Source organism: Hylobates moloch, unplaced genomic scaffold (assembly GCF_009828535.3).
Source record: "Hylobates moloch isolate HMO894 unplaced genomic scaffold, HMol_V3 SCAFFOLD_17, whole genome shotgun sequence".
Classification (NCBI taxonomy): domain Eukaryota; kingdom Metazoa; phylum Chordata; class Mammalia; order Primates; family Hylobatidae; genus Hylobates; species Hylobates moloch.
The window spans coordinates 72,031,628-72,052,404 of record NW_026652292.1 but is presented as its reverse complement, the minus strand read 5'-3'; the positions used below and the strand labels follow the sequence as shown (position 1 = coordinate 72,052,404).

Genomic DNA, 20,777 nt, shown 5'->3' with positions numbered 1-20,777 from the left:
CCAGCTACTTGGGAGGCTAAGGCAGGAGAATTGCTTGAACCCGGAAGGTGGAGGTTGCAGTGAGCCAAGATCGCGCCGCTGCACTTCCAGCCTGGGTGATAGAGTGAGACTCCATCTCAAAAACAAAAACAACAACAACAAAAACCCCAAAAGTCTATACTGTGTATATTATGTTTTTTTCTGATCTGATAACCAAGATGGCTGCCAAGTGACTAACAGGCAGGTAACATATACAGAGCGGATATGCTGGACAAAGGGATGGCATGGTATGGTGCAAGATTTCAGCATGTTTGTCAGAATGGTGCAACACTTAAAATGTATTCATTGTTTCTGGGATTTTCCATTTAATATTTTCAGACCACAGTTGACCATGAGTAACTGAAACTGCAGAAAGCAAAACCTCAAATAAGGTAGGACTACCATGACGGTGGGGCTGCAGAGTGTTATACAATGTTAATGTGAAAAGCGGGTACTGATTTTTCCCTTGAAAGAATTGTTACTTGCCCTAGGGTCAGGACATGGAAGTGGAGTGGTACAGGGGGATGGTAAGGCAGAGAGGACAAAGGGTGATTTTGGGACATTTGGCAGAGACTGGAAACTTCAGCTCCCTGCCAGTCTGGGAGTGTTCTAGGGTAGGGGTGCTTTGGAAATGGTGGCTTTATGAGAATATATTACCTTGAGGAGCTGCAGAATTCAAGAGAGTGGCCAAGTCCTAGTTGGTGGGAAAAAGGAGGATGTGTCTGGGGCAGCAAGACAGGAGTAATGTCAACTGAGATGAGGATTGGGATACATAAGCCCCCGGGATATTGGGATAGGAACTTCAGAAGAGGAGGGAAATAGAGTGGTGGGGGGTATTTGGTGAAGTTGGACCTATCAATCACATTAGTTATTAATACTTTATGGGATGGGAGATTCCTCTGTGGGTAATCTGGAAGACTAATAGTGGTTCTCAAATTTTAGCCTGCACCAAAATCTCCTAGAGGACTTGTTAAAATAGAGTGCTAGGCACGCCATCCTGAGTCCCTGATTTGATAGGTCTGGGACAGAGCCTGAGAGTTTCCACTGTTAACAAATGCATTTAACAAATGCTGATAGAACACTATATGAGAAACACTGGACTAGACAAATCACAGCCCACAGGCCTAATCCAGTCTACCTGTTTTTATAAACAAAGTTTTATTGAAACCGTACTTTCTAGTTTGAACTTTTTTTTTCGTAAGATGATACTCCTTTTATGCAAGTACCATTAATTTTTATACATTTCTTTGCTCATAAGGTTTAAATTCCTGGTAGTGATAGCAATCAGATTTATAAAAGTAAGATTTATTATGAAGTTAGGTAGCCTGTGCCTATTAATGCTACTGAATTGCTGGCTATTTTGAAAATTGAGATGTCAATATTGCAGTTGGCTTGAAATGCAAGTATCTTTTATATGCTTATAAAGATGGAAAGAAGCTTTGCATTTAGCATTTTCCATTTAGGCTTTGTGAAAATTGTTCTTATTTTAAAAATAGCCTTAACGTGTATGTGTCTGTGTGTGTGTGTGTTTCCTGAATATTCTAGATGGTACATGGTATTCTGAAAACTGAAAGTCACACCACCAGGAATAAAATTAGGAAAAGTAGGAATTGGAGGGAGGTCTCTAGAAATGCTGTAGTATTATCTGAATACCTCAAATCTAATCTAGGTCATCTGGGTAGAAATTCTGGGAGGGATTTATTTAAATATAAATAAAAATTTGTATACCTAAACATTTGAAGAAAGATTTTTTTTTTTTTTTTTTAGAGTAAGAGGTGGTTGGCATGCATGTATGAAAGGAAGGACTTCAAAGTGTCTAGAATTGGCAGTGTCTCTGGAGAGCATGCATTTGCTATTGGGTGCCAGCCATTAAGATGATCTCATTCATTTCTCCTCTGATTCTGTGATTGTTAAGTAACTTTTGGATCACATTTGGCTTCATTTGGATTTGCCTATGAGAAGAGAAAGTGCTGAGTAGTAAATATAGGAAGCTGTCTACTTGGTAGTTATATTTCTCCCCATGAATGATTTTTATGCATAAAACCCTGAGAGCTTGGCGAAGTTTAAAACTACCCAGGATTCAGATGTATTCTTTTTGTGCTGATAGTCACCTCTTACCTTGCAAGACTGAAGGCTGGACCCCACACTATGGTCAGCAAATTGAAGTGTTGCTGTGGGGGTCCAGTCAGGGTGACCAGCTTACCTAACATCTAATTTTATTGGCCATATTTTAAATTTAAGTTGTCTTGATTACAACTTAAATTATAGAGAATGAGTAGACTACTAGTAAACTAGGAAAAGAAAGTTTTTCTTGCAGAAAACTAGGAAAAGACAAAGAAGTCTATTGACAACAGGGAATAGGCTGGAGATGAGGACCTGACCCAAGCTGGACCAATTAGAACCCTTCCTTAGGATTTTTGAAGGTAATTGGTATTCCTCTCGGCTACGTTGTAAGCAGGTGTCTGGAGTAGGTAATAACCAGATCCTCTGTCATGTGTATCAAGCCAATCTGCCAAGAAAAAAAACATCCACTAATCCACAGAGCGAAGCACAGATGAGGATGGACAATGAACAACCTGCCTGCAGTCCACATATTCCTGAGGGCCAGGTATGCTTGTTTCTACCGTCATTTGATTATGTGAAACAAATTCACAACTAATAAAAGTCCTATTTTTAATAGGAAATGTGCATTGTTATGGTAATGGGTGGAAACTAACACAGGAAGGGATTGTGAGGAATTGTGCAGTGTGGATAGGCATCTAGTGAATGTCGACATTTACCAGCATCATTTATCCCTTTATAACCAAACTAACATTGGCTTGACACACCAGCACTGGTGTGCATCAAAACATCAATAGAAGTCTGATATTCTTCAAGCCAGGTGGATTGTTCTTTTCATATTGGTGCCTCAGTTGCTCTAGAGAGGCCATGGATTGGATGGGGACAAGTCTTTTTAAACAAGAACTGTCTTGGTAGAAAGATTTGATTCAAGAATGATTTCTATGGAGTTTAACCATATGCCTCAAAAGTTGGAATTAGGCTGTTCATTTTTTAAGATAATAAATAAATAATAAAAGGAAAGAGAAGATATGCCTATTTCTTGAAAGAAAAGTGAATAAAAATACTCGTCAGTGATTATTTTAGATAATGAATACTAAATTGACAATTGTACATTTTTATATTTAAGTGAAGTGATTGTGATTAAATGAATCCCTTTTTCTGTGACAAGAATAAGAGATGATGATTGAAAGGTGACATTCAAATAATCATTACAAAAAGACGGAGTGACAGCTATGATTCTTCTTGATTGAATACAAATTTAAATTTCTACTATTTTAAGTTATTAGCATTGCACTTTGATGTGGCAAATATGTTGAACAAATTATAACGGTGGTTAAACAATTTTTCATTAAAGCATTTCAACAGAGAATGGAGAAGGAGATGTACTTTACTTATATATTCACATTTTCTGTTATTAGGCAACTGTACAGGGATTCTTGCCATCTTGTTGGTGCCTGTGTAGATGTGCTTAGGATAGGATGCCCAGTGGGCATGCGCCCCAGTCTCTGGGAGCCAATGTGCTGATTGTAAGCATAAAACATGCTGCTTATATACACAATACATATACAAAATACAACAGGAGTAGTTGGATAAGTAGAAATGAGGACAAAGTGGTAGAAAATGATGTGCATTTATGTATTGGTGCAAAAGTAATTGTGGTTTTTTGCCATTACTTTCAATGGAAAAAAACGCAATAACTTTTGCACCAACCTAATAGAAGGGTGGCTGAGATGAGCTAAGCTAACCAGTGAAGCACTGTGGAGAAAATGGCCTTGAACCAGATAACGGGGAGAAGACAGGAACAAGTCGCAAGCAGCTTAATTTTCAAGATCAGTCATAAGAAAATATACATTCAGACATTCATAGGTATATTCAGTTTTCTTAATTTGCAGAAAACATTAGCTCTTTGATTAATGAATGGTAGATGAACTAATTTAAATGAAATCTAAAGCAAAGGCAGACGTATTTCAATTTCTTAGACTAAATGTGAAATATATTAATATAAAACAGGAAGGATCGGCAAAGAAGTTTATTTTTACAGGCATAAGGATGAAGAGGTGAAGCCTGGGGTCTTTGAATTTCAGCTTTGCATTTCAGCTTTGTTATTTTCTAGCTTATGACCATGAGCAAATTGCTCAACCTCTCTGTGCCGTTTTTCTTGTGAAACTGTAAAAATAACAGATTTTGCCATAGGGTTTTAGGGAAGGTTGATTGAGATCACTTCTTCATTCCACAAATATGTTTTGGGCTCCTATTATGTGCCAGGTGTTGTACTAGGAATGGGAGAGAAAGCAGTTGAGCAGAACAGACAAAGCCCTTTCCCTAAAGGTGCTTCCATTCTACTGGAATTGCTAGTCAGAAAAGAAATGCACAACTAAAATATCAGATAGAGGTAAGCACTCTGTAGAAGATTAAGTGGAGTGATATGATAAAGGGTGACTGGATAGCAACTTACAGGTTAGGGTAGGCCTTTTTCACCTCCGAACGTCACATTGAAATCAGCCCTGAGAAAATAAGGAGGGGTAGCCCTGGCAGGGAGAAGAGTTGGTGCTGAGGTCCTGGGGCGGGAATCAGCTTAATGTATTTGAAGAACATAAATAAGGTCATTGCAGCTGAGGTTAATGGGCAAGAGGCAGAGTGGTAGCGGATGAAATTAGATCATGTAGGGCTTTGAAAACAAGGATAAGGAAGTGCGTTTTGTACTAAGTGGGATGCAAAGCCCCTAAAAAATTTTAAAGTGGGGAGTGGCGTGACTTCATAACAGATGTAAGGAGCTCATTGCCAGTCCTTGCACAAGAGAAACACCCAAGTGTATGTTAGCTGTTGCCATTTCATTTAATCCTCACACCAGCCCTATGTGATGGTTACTATGAAAGGAAATTATCCCAAACCGGAGCTGGGGCAGAACTTTGTAGGCTAATAGGATTTTCAGCCTCTTTGGGAAGGATCTAGCATTCCTGATAAAGCCCTGTAGTATTTTTCTGATAGTTTTTTTTTTTTTTTTTTTTGAGATGGAGTCTCGCACTGTCGCCTGGGCTGGAGCGCAGTGACACCAGCTCGCTCACTGCAACCTCTGCCTCCCAGGTTCAAGCGATTCTCCTGCCTCAGTCTTCCGAGTAGCTGGGATTACAGGTACCTGCCACCACGCCCAGCTAATTTTTTGTATTTTTAGTAGAGAAGGGGTTTCGCCATGTTGGCCAGGGTGGTCTCGAACTCCTGACCTCATGATTCGCCCACCTTGTTCTCCCAAAGTTCTGGGATTACAGGCGTGAGCCACTGCGCCTGGCCTTTCTGATAGATTTTAATGAGAGTTAGAGTGCTTCTGGGAAGCTAGATTGGCACCACTCTGCTCTTATTTTTTAGATGTGTTCAGTAACCTTTAATCAGACATTTAAGGCCACAACACTCTTTAAGCCTTATGCTGTCCTAATAATCTTTAAACCAGATATTCCTCTTTTCAAATGCTAGTTGAATAGTACTTATTAAGTCATTTTTTCCTCCCAAAAGTAAATTTTTGAACTAGTTTTTTTTTTGAAGTCTCTTTCCTTCCACCAAGTTTGAAATAAAACGCTTGTCAATGTTCCATTAATTTATCTGAGAAACCGCTTTGACAGTATTATTAGTATCACTATTTTACAGACAAGAAAACCATAGCCTGTGCATTTAAGCAGTCCATCGTACTTTCCCCCAGGAAGAGCAAATTAACTCAGCATTCTAGGAAGCAACAAAGCAAATCTGGACCCGAGAGGTCTCAGTCTCCAGTAAAAAAAAGAAGCACTCATTTCTTTTACTGGAATCCCATTATTATCTGTTTTATTTCATTTTAATTTGTAAAGACTGGTAGTCTGTGATTCATTGGGGCCTTCCTTTTGCCCCCAAGATATATGTGTGCAGTTCACTCTCACTCTGCTTTCTAACTTTTAAAAGTTCTAATTTGCTCTTTTAGTAACTGAACCCAATCTTGACTTGGGTGAAACTTTTCTCCAGTTTATCAAGAGCCATTTAATCTATTTTTATGGTCTAGAGTGCCACTTCCTTGGATCTTCAGCCTACCAAGGCTGGAGCTTTAATTCATTAGTGTATATGGCTTATGGCAATCAACTCAACCAGATTGTGTGGGTCTGCTGAGCTGAAGTAAATTAGTCATTGGTTCTTGTGAGAAGAACCTTGAATGAGATCACTGAGGGATGCTAAAACAATCTGGATACTTTTGGACTGGAGGATGGGGGATCCCTTTTCTAACTAACAAGCATTATATTCTTAGAATGAAATCAATTCCATGGTGTACTGGAGTCAGTTCAATCAATTCCTGTTACATTTTCAGGAAATTTGTGAAATAGTTCACGACAACTTTGTAGCTTTAAAATGGCCATTGTAGCTGTATTTATGCCACAGAAACTGGCAAATGCCACAGATCAGGGCTTTCTTTCCCCATAGAGTCTATTTTTAAACACTTAGCAATGTTACCCAAACAAAACCAGGGTTAATTTTCCTGGCAAGCAACCAACAACTCTCCACGAGAACACAGGTTTCGATCCATAGGAGTGTTATTACTCATCACAAGTAAGGAGAGCACTGGGAGTCTTCTCCAAAGCAGTGTCTCCCTGAGGGAAAGTGACAGGAGCGTTTTATGGGGCGATGGAGGGGGAGAGAGTGCGTCATCTCATGCAGGGAAGGGGTCCCAGTGGTGCAGATGCAGTGAGTCATCATGCCAGCACATAGGTCATCTGCTTTATAGCTCCTTCTGGGCGGGAGACATTAGCATGGTAATGAGGAAAGTTCACTTGGGTTCATCTGTAAGTTGCTAGGGTCTGTCAGAAACTGGTTTCAACTGACTAGGGGACTGCATTCCACACAGGGCCTGAAACAAACAGGCTGTTAAGAGAGGGGGCTGTAAAGCAGGTGCTTTGGTAAAGCCGGTTGAGTTCCTATAGTCTCTGGAGACCTTCTCAATCTGCTTGTAGCAGTACACCAGTGCGAGTGCCTTGCAGGTTCTCCTTGTTTTTTTTCCTAGTTATAGGACAAGAAGAAGATAGAGAAAGAGGGGAGGCTGCCAGTAGGCTTTTTGTTTTTGGCTTCTTGCCTGCCTTTTTACTGCCATCAGAAACTGCCAGAAGTTCTGTAGTCAAATAGACCCCACACTCCTAGTAACAAATGAGGTTTGCTATCATTTTTCCCCCTAAGGTTGAATACCAGCTCCATAACTACTTGCTTTGGGACTTGGGCTGATCAGTTTACCTACATCTCTAGGGCTCAGTTTCATCATCATTACAATAAGAATAATACCACCAAACTCACTGTGTATAGATGTATCTGTGTGTGGGCGGCGGGGTTGGGGGTGTTGGGGATGGGATGGGGTGGTAAATGATATGGTTCCCATTAAAGTCTTTGCTGAAGACTTGGTGCATTGGCTTTCCATAAATAATAGCTCTGATTATATTATTCAGTAAGTTCTCACACATGCTCAGAGGTAATAAAAGAAAAACTTTATCTGAATTAAATTTAAAGGAGTTTAATTGAGCAATGAACAACTTGCAAATCGGGCAGCCTTCCCAGCCAGAGTAGGCTCGGAGACTCCAGCACAGCCACGTGGTGGAAAAAGATTTATGGACAGAAAAAAGGAAAGTGATGCCCAGAAAATGGAAGTGAGGTGCAGAAAACAGAAGTGAGTTACAGAATTGGTTTGGCTACAGCTTGATGTTTGCTTTATTTGAACATGGTTTGAACAATTGTACATTTGCTTGACCAAAACTCGTGAGTGGCACAAGCGTAGGTTATGGTCGTTTACACCTCCACTTGTTATAGTTCATGATGTACAGAGAAATCCTTAGGCTGAACTTAAGATATGTAAGGAGGCAGATTTATGCTAAACTTGATTTAACAGAGGGCACTTGTAAACTACTATTTCATAAAGGCCTTTCTGGTAATGTCTGATGCCTCTGAACCAGTCTGATCTGCAGCATTTTCCCGCTGAGGTCTCTCTCTCAATATCTCTCTCTCTCTCTACCTGTGCCCTATGTGGGCTGGGAGCCCCAGTACAGGTGTGATTCCAGTACATTCCAAGTCACACCGAGCACGTACTTTCTCCGTTCCTTTCAGTACCTGCCTTCCAGTGATACCCCAAGTGTATTGAGCTTGACAACTTTTTCAGCTATAAATAAGTGGTGGTGGGGGGAAGGGGTGGTTGTGAGAAGAGACTTTTCTTGAAATATGTTGATTTAGGCTGGATGGCTTTTCATTGACATGCAGAGGTAGTATTTTGTGTCTCTATGCAAGACTCCCCCTTTATTTACTGCAAGGATGTTTTTGTCAGGTCAAGGAGAAACCTGAGATTGGAGAAGGTGTGCTTTCTGTTCCCTTTTATCTGTCAGTTTCTCTCCTCATTCTCCAGAATCCCCAAGAGACCATGTTAGAGTTAAATCAGTATGTGGTCAGCAATCAGACAGACCTGAATATGACGTGTGATTCTGCTACTTATCAGCTGAATGACCTTGTGATGGTCATTTGAATGTCTAATCTTTAGCTTCCTGATCTACAAAATGCATCTCTCTTTTTTTCTCTTTCTCTCTCTCTCTCTTTATCTGTCTGGGGCTAGCTCTGTACTTCACAACCTGGCTACACATTATATTTACTTGGGGAGCTTTTCAAAAATAGTTAATTCCCAGGCTTTGCTCCAAAAGACTGATTCAATTGGACTAGGTTTCAGCACAAACATCCGTCTATTTTAGAAACTCTGTGTGAAATACTATGTGTAGTGAATGTTAAGAACTGCTGAGCTTCTCTTATTAAGCCTCTCTGGACCCCATCTGGCCCCCATGCTCATTACCTGGATGTCCCTGGACCACAACTGCTTATGTAAATACAAAATACAAAACAATTAACTGCTAACCACTGCTAACAGTCACTTTTTAACTCCAACCCTCCACCTGCTCAGATTTGCAGGCAGTGCAGTCATCTCTAACTTCTTGTCTTCAGGAGCCCTTTCATGGAATGCCCAAGAACCCCTGTTGGTGCTCTGCAGATGAGAAAAATAGCTACTGAGATCCTTGTTCCCTTGCTGAAGCTGGAAGGCCTCGTGGTCTGGAAAAATGCCAGCTTTTGCAGTGGTTCATCTGAGAACAGTGGATGCTGGTCTTTCTTTGGGTAATCCTTGGTCGAGAATACTTTCTCCCCAATTGGCCTGGGTTGTCAGGGAAGAGAATATTCATCTGAGAAACTGCTTTGACAGTATCATTAATATCATCATTTTACAGACAAGGAAACAGAAGCTTAGAAATGGTAAGTTGATCAGTGTCATAAGAGGTAACCTGACCTGACCATAAGACCTGACCGTAAGAGGTCAGGTCTTCCACTTCACCTAAGTGAAGCCAGGCTTCCCAAGGCACAGCTCAGCACCTGCAGAGCCACATTGCAATGAGTTACAGCACCATCCACTTACTGCCTAGAATCAGCATTTTGTTCCAGAAACATAGGTCCGGGTTGCCCAGACCACACTCTCTATTCCTCTTGGTGATTTTCTTTCATTTCTTCCCACCACCTGGCCCCACGTGGGTCCACTCTTGTCCATCAGATGTGTTCTAATAAATAGTTAAATACTAAACCCTCTTCTTCCAGAAGCATCCTTGGTTCCTTCTACATATATGTGTAGATTCATATATGTAAAAAAAGTATGAAAAAGGATCTTTCATCAATTTCCTTATCAGCTTCTTCTAAACCCATGCTGTTTCCAAGCTGCATATCCAATAATAAAAAGTCCCTATTCCAAAACCAGTGGGTAGGAATGAAATTACTTTATCCAGGTGTAACTCAAAGGGATCACTGAGTGATTATTTCCAGAACAATGGGACGACTTGTTCCAAAGGTAAGTTCAAGTTTTCACCGTGAACATATAAAACACCCAGATTTTCCTAGTTTCAACCAGTTTTAGGATTCCATCTCCACTAGTCAACTGATTTATATGTAAATGCCGTTGATATGAATGTTGATCTCACAGTGTTGTTGAGAATAATACATGAGATAAGATGTAGACAGATCAGTTTGTAATATTTTATTACTGACACTGTTGCTAATTGGTTAAGCTAATCAGCATCTCATTAGAATTGCCCCTGTGGGCAGGGAACATCCCTCCTCCTGCTCCTCCTGCCCCCTTCCTGTAGTCAGTGTAGTGGCCCTGACCTCTGGTCAATACAATCCAGTGGATTCCAGGTTCTCACCACATCACCACTAAGATTATGGTCATAGTAACCAGGGTGATGGGGCCTCTGCATTGAAATGCAGTGCTGTGGGATCAGTGATACTTGCTCTCTTGCTGTCTCCTGCTTTGGTTATGAGAGAAACTCAAGAAAGCAGCTCTTGCTCAGGTAGACTTCAGGTTGGTTCCTGAGCTTTGATTTTCCTCTGGATTGGCCTAAAGGTCTTCAGGGGTTGAGGAAGATACTGGAGAAGGTCTTTATTCATCCATGTTCTCCAACAGAGTAAAGCCAAAACACTTAAGTACCAGAGTTATTCTGTACTTGCCTTCCCTAAGGGAAGTGTAGTACTGTCTCTTGATTTTCATGGAGCTCCTTGCCTCTGCCCTCAGGAATCTGGAAGGGAGGATGGTTGTACTTAGCATTTCTAAATAGACAATAGTTCTCCTGATTGAAAGGCTAAAACACTTCCAACCTGGAGTTTTACTGACCATTGATTTTTTTGTTTGTTTGTTTGTTTGTTTTGAGACAGGGCCTCAGTTTGTCACCCATGCTGGAGTGCAGTTGTGGCGCCATCTTGGCTCACTCCAACCTCTGCTTCCCAGGTTCAAGCTATCCTCCTACCTTAGCCTCCTAAGTTGCTGGGACTACAGGCATGTATCACCACATGCAGCTAATTTTTGTATTTTTCATAGAGACAGGGTTTTGCCAAGTTGCCCAGGCTGGATCATTGACATTTTAAGAAATGTGTGCATGTCCCTAAAAGGGGAGGTCAGTTTGGGATCTTCCCTCATGGATGATGTGGGTTTGATTACCTAAGGGGACTGGCTTATCTTTCTTATGGGTGGTCACATAATATTCAGGAGGTGATACTGACTAGGCTCACTCAGTGATTGACTGGGTGAAGCAGGAAGGAAGAGGGGAGCTATCCAGGTAGACAGGTTTCCTCTGGAGCAAGAGTTGGCTGACCTCAGCCAGCAGGTCAAATCTCACCTGCTGTCAGCATTTATTAACTTTTTATTTTGAAATGATTTAAGACTCAACTGCCACTTGTGTTATAAATAAAGTTTTATTGGAACATTACAACTCTTACTTGTTTACATATTGTATGTGGCTGCTTTCATGCTACAATGACAGAATCGAATAATTGCAATAAGAACTTTTTTGTACCCTCTGGCTCTTTATGAAAAAGGTTTCCTGATTCCTGTTCCAGAGTCAAAGATGCTTCTCAATCAGAAATGCTCCCCCAAATTGCTGTATATTTCATAATCCCCCTCACTGTGACCCAAAGGCCACAAAACCCTTGTAGAATCAGAGAACACAGGGTTGGAAGGGGGTATTAGTGGTCATTCAGTGCAATTCCTCATATGAGGTCAGAATCTCCCAATGGTGCCCCTTCAAGCAATCCCCTGGTGGTGGAGGCGCATCATTGTGTATAGTGGTCAACTCAGCTTTTTGGGGGAAGTTCTGGCTGTTGGAAAATGATTTCTTATATTGAGCTAGGCTGTGGTGGATGAGAAAAACTATTAAAGTTATTATTTATGACCCCCTCTCCAGCCTTTGAAGGAGGAAGACTTCATCACCAGCAGAATGGGCTGCACTGCCTGTGTTATGTGGATCAGCACGATGGATGGGGAGGAGACCTGAAGATGCTGCAATGGCAAATTTGCTCTACATGGAGATGCTGGATGTCCCTAGACATAAAGACCCCACAGAGATGCTAGAGGGGCATGGCTGGACAGGGGTGGGTGAGGAAGGAGCTGCAGGTGAGGAAGGAGTCAAGGTGTAGAGTTTCTATCAAATTATTCTTCAAAGCTTCTCAGGTAGGATTTGGGCATTTGGATGCATTTCTAGATGCTTCAGCCAGTTGAAGAAAACTGGGGAAACAAAGGTGCCCACATGATGCAGGTGCATTTGGGTTGTGTCTGTCACTTTGACACTCCCATGCATTGGTCTCAGTCCAAACAACTTTCAGCCTGAGTAGCACCCTAGCAATTAATTGTCCAAATTCTACCTCATTGCCTTTCTACCTAGACACAGATTTCCTCTCCTCTCAGCTCAAATTTTTTTTTTTCTTTTTTTTTTGAGATGGAGTCGCGCTCTGTTGCCCAGGCTGGAGTGCAGTGGCGCAATCTCGGCTCACTGCAAGCTCCGCCTCCCAGGTTCATGCCATTCTCCTGCCTCAGCCTCCCGAGTAGCTGGGACTACAGGCGCCCGCCAACACGCCCGGCTAATTTTTTGTATTTTTATTAGAGACGGGGTTTCACCGTGTTAGCCAGGATGGTCTCGATCTCCTGACCTCGTGATCCGCCCACCTTGGCCTCCCAAAGTGCTGGGATTACAGGCTTGAGCCACCGCACCCGGCCTCAAATGTTTCTTCAAACCAGCAGGTGTGGAGGGAGAGAGGTGGAGGAAGATTATGTACCATCTTTTTGGCCCATCTTGAAGATTTTCCAGGGTACAGGGTAGTGCCGTGATCTCTAGATGTGCATTAAGGGCTCTGGCTTCCAGATCTATTTTGCAGTAACTTTCTGTGCAACCTCTTGTCATCATTTCTCTTCTTCATGCTTTAATTTACTTTTCTGTAAAACAAGAGCTGGAGCTGGAACAGAGTTTCATTTTTTTTTTTTTTTTTTTTTTTTAGAGAGTCTTGCTCTTTTGCCCAGGCTGGAGTATGGTGGCACAATCTCAGCTCCTTGCAACTTCCACCTCCTGGATTCAAGTGATTCTCCTGCCTCAGCCTCCCAAGTAGCTGGGACTACAGGCACATGCCACCATACCCGGCTAATTTTTTGTATTTTTAGTAGGGACAGGGTTTCGCCATGTTGGTCAGGCTGGTCTCGATCTCCTGACCTCAGGCGGTCTGCCCACCTTGGCCTCCCAAAGTGCAGGGATTACAGATGTGAGCCACTGTGCCTGGCCTCAAATGCTTCTTACTGAGCCTCGAGCCAAGTGACCTCTGGGGTCTTGAGCAAGGTAGTCAGCAATGTAGATGCTAAGAGGCCAGATTTCCAAGCCGCCCTGGCTGGCTTTCTTTAGAGCAGTTATCTATTGGACAGATTGGGGTCCATTAAAACCCCAAAGTATTTCCACTGCTAAAAAACAAGCCTAGAATCCAATGGACTATCAGTCTTTCTCAAGGTGTGGGGCAGGTCCCACTAGGGAGATACAAGCTTATATGTGATACATGGATGAACATTTTAAGTTTTCATAGTTATATTTATTTTAAAGTCTATTAGGAAAAAAAAAACCATCACATCAAATATGTGATTTCATTGATGTTATTGATTAAGATGAGGCTACATTTAATTGAATAAGTGAGCTTACTTGAAGGAAGAGAATAAGTAAGTAATAGTACAGGTGGTATAGGATTATGGCCAACATGATTGACATTTGGGAAAATGGGCAAAGCAACCTCCACAGGCCCTCCTGGCTCTGACATTCTAGCATTCCTCCTCCTCCCTGTCTTTTCTCTTGTTTCCTCTGTGGTCAGGTCCTCCTCAGTAGAGAGGGCATTACAATGTGTACTTTCAGATTTAAAACAGTGGCCTTGACATTCACGAGGTCTGCGCTCAGTGTGTCCCCTTGGCCCTCCCTACGAGAGCTTTCGGTCGGGGGCAGCTCTGTTTTCCCACCTTCAGTTTCTCATGAGGTACATGAAACCCACAGGAAGCAAACCAAAATGAAAGCAAGAAAAACAAGGCTCGGCAGAGAGCGGCTATCTGCACTTCACTTGGGATTAGAAAAGGTGCTTTTGGCTCCATTAGCAGAATACCTAATGTGCTTGTATTTGAAGAAGCAAATCTGCAGAATTAGCAGCCAGTGAATTGTTAGTCTTGCAGGCTGTTGATTCTGTCTTGCTCTTTTTTAACCATCAGAACTCACTTATTTTTATTACTTTTTGGCATGAAATAATTTCCTATATCCTCTTTTTAACTCACTTCTAATAGGATAACACATCTATTTTTCTCATTCTGAATTCTGGATGATTTTATTGTTGAGGGAAGACAGTAGATATTGCATGTCTACTTTCTTTTTTCTGTTGTGTGTGTGCGTGGTTTTTTTTTTTTTTTTTTTACAGTTTTATTTAAACACAAAACATGCACATGAGCTGGCTACTCATTTTCTTCACTGCACAGCCTGGCATTGGGGTTGGTGACTCTGATGGCCAGCTGGGTGGCCCTTTCCATGATGGCTTTGCGGTTCAATTAAATGTAGCCTCATCTTAATCAATAATATCAATGAAATCACATATTTGATGTGATCGTTATTTTTTTTTCCTAATAGACTTTAAAATAAATATTAACTATGAAAACTTAAAATGTTCATCCATGTATCACAGATAAGCTTGTATCTCCCTAGTGGGACCTGCATCACACATTGAGAAAGACTGATAGTTCATTGGATTCTAGGCTTGTTTTTTAGCAGTGGAAACACTTTAGAGTTTTAATGGACCTCAATCTGTCCAATAGATAACTGCTCTGAAGAAAGCTGGCCAGGGCGGCTTGGAGGAAACATTGTGAGCAGTCTCAGCACAGTAAGATTTGTTGCACATCAGCAGCACTTCCTGCTCCTTGACGTTGTGGACCAGGAACTTCTGGAAGCCATTGGGCAGCATATGCTTTGTTTTTTTGTTGCTCCCATAACCAATGTTGGGCATCAAGATCTGGAGCTTGAACCGTCTATGAACCCTGTTGTCAATACCTCTGGGTTTCCGCCAGTTGTGCTTAATTTTGACATATCAGTCTGATTGGTGCCCGATGAATTTCTTGGTTCTCTTTTTGACTATTTTGGGCTTCACAAGGGGTATGAAGGCGGCCATGATGCTGAGGAGGAGATGGCGGCCACCTCCATAGGCAGTGCCAAGGAAGAGAGAACATATCTACTTCCTTAATGTTGGACTTGAACTGGGTGTCCATAGTTGCTGAAGTGTGGCATGCCACCATGGTGGACAGACCTTGGGCATCTGGGGCAGACAGACCTGGATTTAAACTTGGCTTAACCATCCATCATCTGTGGACAGGCATTTCTTATTTAAATAAGCTTGATTTTTTTTATTTCTTAACAAGAATTATGCTTTTTTTCCCCCTACAGAAGTTTTTTTTTTTTTTTTTGAGACAGAGTCTCGCTCTGTTGCCCAGGCTGGAGGACAGTGGTGCGATCTCATCTCACTACAAGCTCCACCTCCCGGGTTCATGCCATTTTCCTGCCTCAGCCTCCCGAGTAGCTGGGACTACAGGTGCCCACCACCATGCCCAGCTAATTTTTTTGTATTTTTAGTAGAGACGGGGTTTCACCATGTTAGCCAGGATGGTCTCGATCTCCTGACCTCGTGATCTGCCCCTCTCAGCCTCCCAAAGTGCTGGGATTACAGGCATGAGCCCCCACAGAATTTTTTGTGTGTGGATTTAGGAGGCAACATATAAAAAAAAATCTCTAGCTTTAGTGTGTTGAGTTTAGATGTGAGATAAATATCAGCTCTTTTTTCATTTCTCATAAGCTTGACAAGTGCTTGTACCAGATACTACAGCCAAAGCAAAGATGAATATGACATAGGCCAGGATGGCAAATAAGTTTTCTTTCATGCCCAGCTCTCATGAAGTGGTGCAGCCTCAGGGAGTACTGTGTTGAGATGGATTTTAAGGGTCAGCAGGGAAGAGCGTCATAGTGGATTAGCCATATCCTTCATGGCTCAGGAGGGGGCATTGAGGAACACAAATGTCACAAATTTGCCATCACTGAAACAGCTTTGTTTTGGGAAGTCAGAGCTAATGGAGTGTGAAATTCGTTTAGAAGAAATGAATAGCTATTGAAAATAAGGAGAGTGGTAGACACTTTTACACGTGTTATGTCTTGAATGCACTCAGCAAACTGGAGAGGAATGATTTACTCTTTGCAGGACAGTGCTCCAGGTGGCCTTGGACCGACCCAGTATTTACTCCTTTTTCACTTGTAGTTCTCAAGAATAACTGTAGAATGTGCCAGGAATGTAGCATCTGAGATAAAGGGGGAGATGGCTGGAACAGCCTGAGTTCTGTTCCAGTCCTGTCCCGACCTCCTAAAGAAAAAGGGTGTCCTCCGCATGTTCTCACTCGTAAGTGGGAGTTGGAGTTGAACAATGAGAACACATGGACACAGGAAGGAGAACATCACACACCGGGGCCTGTTGGGGGTGGGAGACTAGGGGAGGGATAGCATTAGGAGAAATACCTAACGTAAATAATGGGTTGATGGGTGCAGCAAACCACCATGGCACGTGTATACCTATGTAACGAACCTGCATGTTCTGCACATGTACCCCAGAACTTAAAAGTGTAAAAACAAAAGAGAAAGAAACAGGATGTCCTTCAGTGCCTTAGCCCAGCATGTCATGTGACCATAGGTAATACAACCCAGGGTGGGCTGCTTTCTCTGGTTCCTTAGCTGCGGTGCAACTACAGCACAGGCAGACGAAGCATTATCTGCCTTAGGAAGCTTTTCTGAGCCTTGGGGGCCCGCTTACAGTGAATCCCAGGCTTCTGTTATCCTTGCTGCCTATCTATAAGTAATAAATCTGCTTCATGTAACTTGTGTGTGAATGTGTTCTGTCTCACAGCACCCAGACAAGTTGGCAACCAGTGCATAGTGATCTGCTTCCCATTATTCTCATGCTGTATGAAAGAAAATGGAATCATAGACAAGGTAAGTCATTTTCTCAAGATCTTACAAAGTAAGAAGTGGTAAGAAGAATCTGAGATTTGGACCCAGATACCTGATTCCAGAAGCCTTTTGTTTGTGACTGTTTAAACTCGGGTGTTCAAATGGAATCTTTAAAAAAACAAAAAAAAACTGAGGTAAAATGTAGGTACTTTAAAATGTGTCCAAGTGCACTAATCTTAGCTCAGCTTGATGAACTGTTTTTTTTTTTGTCTTTTTTTTGAGACAGAGTTTTGCTCTTATTGCCCAGGCTGGAGTGCAATGGCATGATCTTGGCTCACTGCAACCTCTGCCTCCTGGATTCAAGTGATTCTCCTGCCTCCACCTCCTGAGTAGCTGAGAATACAGGTGTGCACCACCACACCCAGCTAATTTTTTTGTATTTTTAGTAGAGATGGAGTTTCACTATGTTGGCCAGGCTGGTCTTGAACTCCTGACCTCAGATGATCTACCCACCTTGGCCTCCTAAAGTGCTGGGATTACAGATGTGAGCCACTAGGCCCGGTCTAGCTTGATGAATATTTAATTAGTTATATATACTTGTGTAACCATCACTCAGACTGTGACATAGAACTTTCTTACCTTTCCAGAAGCTTCTCCTGGGTACCTTCCTGGTCAAAAGTGTCTCCAGGAGGTGTGCTTCTACTCTGATACTTACCACCATCAATTAATTTTGACTGTTCTTCAATTTCATACAAATGGAATTATATAGTATTTTCACTTTTGTGTCTGGTTGCTTTGTCAACATAATGTCTATGAGATTCATCCATGTTGTCATGTTAGTAGTTTGTTTTTTTCAAAAATTACATTGTAATACTCCATTTTATGAATATACCATGATTTATTTATCCATTCTCCTCTCGAGTGACATTTGGGTTGTTCAGTTTTTGGTTATTATGAAAAAAGCTTCTATGAACTTGCTTGTAATGTCTTTGGGTGGGCATGTGAACTTATTTCTCTTTAGTATATACCTAGTAGTGAAATTGCTATAGTTTAGGTGAATATTTAACTTTAGTAGATATGAGCTGCTATGGTCTAAATGTTGGTGTTCTACTGAAATTCATATATTGAAACTTAATCGTCAGTGTGATAGTATTAAGAGGTGGGGCCTTTTTAAGGTAGTGACTTTATAAGATAAGGGTGGAGCCCTCACAAATGGGATTAATGCCCTTAGTAAAGGGATTTGAGGGAGTCCTTTTGCCCATTCCACTCTGTGAGGGCACATAGAAGGTGCCATCTATAAGGAACGGGCCCTTACCAGACACCAAATCTGCTGGTGCTTTATTTGGATCTCTCAGCCTCCAGAGCTAGGAGCAATACATTTCTGTTGTTATAAATTAACAAATCTATGTTATTTTGTTATAACACCAGCAAGAGACTAAGACATAGACATTTGCTTTTTACAGGGAATGCTACACAAGTTCAGAGACTCAGGTCCTCTTATTCTCTGCTGTGTCCCCAGAATCCACAGCAGTACCTGGCTCAAAGTCAGTGCTAATAAGTCATTCTTGAGTAAATTAATATATCTGTATCTTTGGCATCCTCGTTCTTGGCTTTGTATTAGGGCTATTGTTTCAGTGAATAGAGAAGTCAGAACCTCTCTCCCTGCATCCAGAATTCCTCTTTTGAAACAAGTATCTTATAATACCTCCTTAAATATCTTGAAGTGAAGTTCACAGATAATACCACCTGTTTACACATGTATTTTATTTTTAATCAATATAGTATCCTAACCATTCTACAAAGGAAAACTCTAAAGAAAATAATTTATAATAAGGTAATGAGTGTTGCAATATACAAATAACTGGGGAATACTACACTCAAAGTCCCCATGAAATACACAGACATTTGTGACTATATCCATAATCAGTACAAATGCCAAGTGAGAGGTGATGTTCTGCTAATGCATACCATGTTTTGCACTGTTGTTGGTGATATGATTTACCAAATAGTGACCAACTCCTGGTAAAATTTATCATAAAATAAAGTACATTCTTTCTTCAATTGACTCTGGAAAATTCATTGGATATTAAAATGGTATAAGAATGTTTTGTTTTTATATGTAAAATGGAGCAAGGTTCTAGGTTCACATAACTTTTTCAACTACACAAATATCTTCTGGGATATGTAGGGCGTTTACTCACCTTGGTCCTCAACCATGAAATACCATTGAATGCCCTCTCATCATAGCACCAACTATCCCCACACTTTTCCAAAATATCCTTGGGTGTGGTGCCGCCCCTACAAAAACCCTGATTCTAACTCAGCTCTCTCATTGTACAGATGAAGGAATCGTCCCTTTGGGGAGGGAAGAATTACTCTCTGGAAAACACAGGGATTTAAACGTAAAGCCTGGACCAGGACCACAGACTTCTGACTCCTTAGGCTAAATCCCAATTGTATCCACCATAGCAACTGAAGCCAAGGATTAGAGTCAAGTAGGCTTGGGATCAAATCCTGGCTCTGACCTTGGGAAAACTGCTTCATCTTTTTGAGCCTCCCTTTCATCATTTGCATAAATGAGATTAAAAATAGCATTTACCTTAAAGAATTGTTATGAGGACTAAGAGAGTTATGACTTTGAATTCCTGGCACATAGTGAACTCTTAATTAATGGTAGCAATTATCACACTGCTTATTCCCCCCTTTAAAGCTCATTCATTTAAGTGCCAACAGAAATTGTCATATCCTAGAGAACTTCTATACTGGAACTTTTTTCTCTGTAGAGAAATAATTTTTTTTTTTTTTTGAAACGTAGTCTCGCTCTGTCGCCCAGGCTGGAGTGCAGTGGCGCAATCTCGGCTCACTGCAAGCGCCGCCTTCCGGGTTCACGCCATTCTCCTGCCTCAGCCTCTCCGAGTAGCTGGGACTACAGGCGCCCGCCACCACGCCCGGGTAATTTTTTGTATTTTTAGTAGAGACGGGGTTTCACCGTGGTCTCGATCTCCTGACCTCGTGATCCGCCCGCCTCGGCCTCCCAAAGTGCTGGGATTACAAACGTGAGCCACCGCGTCCGGCCGAGAAATAATTGTTTATCATTTGTTTCCAATACTTCAGATCATTCCTTTTCAGGGCAAGGCGTCCTTCTAATCTCCCCATTTTCCTCCAAGATGTCCTGCGCCACATTTAAGGGAAAAATGTCTTGAGCAGAGTAGCTCGGAGCATTCTCATACCTTGACTCTTACTTAAAGAAGGGAAGAAGAAACTTTGGGGCTTTGATTTGGTTTGAAAAGGAGGAAGGGAGGTGATGTCAAGCACTTATTTTGAGCGCTTATTTTGTACCAAGTGCATTGCAGGTGGTCTATTTTGTTTCATACTCTCAAGAATAGTCCCTGTGAGGTGGACTGTTTATTATCACCTCCATCTTACAGATGAGAAAGTGGGGACTCTAAGCTGGTAAGACCCTTTCTTGGCCGGGCGCGGTGGCTCAAGCCTGTAATCCCAGCACTTTGGGAGGCCGAGGTGGGCGGATCACGAGGTCAGGAGATCAAGACCATCCTGGCTAACACGGTGAAACCCCGTCTCTACTAAAAATACAAAAAATTAGCCGGGCGTGTTGGCGGGCGCCTGTAGTCCCAGCTACTCGGGAGGCTGAGGCAGGAGAATGGCGTCCCAGCTACCCGGGAGGCGGAGCTTGCAGTGAGCCGAGATCGCGCCACTGCACTCCAGCCTGGGGGACAGAGCAAGACTCCGTCTCAAAAAAAAAAAAAAAAAAAAAAAAAGACCCTTTCTTGAGGTCATACAGAGCCAAGATTAAAATATTAACAAAAAATAAAATTCTAGAGCCCCTCCAAGCATCTGAATGGACCCCTT

The 20,777-nt window shown here is 41.9% G+C and overlaps 1 long non-coding RNA gene across 2 annotated transcripts; it reads left to right on the top strand.

Moving 5' to 3' along the window:
• The first annotated feature begins 30 nt into the window (after positions 1-30).
• LOC131381668 (uncharacterized) lies at positions 31-18,924 on the top strand. Of its 2 annotated transcripts, none has more exons than XR_009210550.1 (6): positions 31-2,441; positions 2,523-2,626; positions 9,055-9,940; positions 11,826-12,034; positions 16,864-16,949; positions 17,555-18,924. It is a non-coding gene; the product is annotated as an uncharacterized LOC131381668 (long non-coding RNA). The 2 variants fall into 2 exon arrangements; XR_009210549.1 differs by having other exon boundaries at positions 7,588-9,940.
• Positions 18,925-20,777: the final 1,853 nt, after the last annotated feature.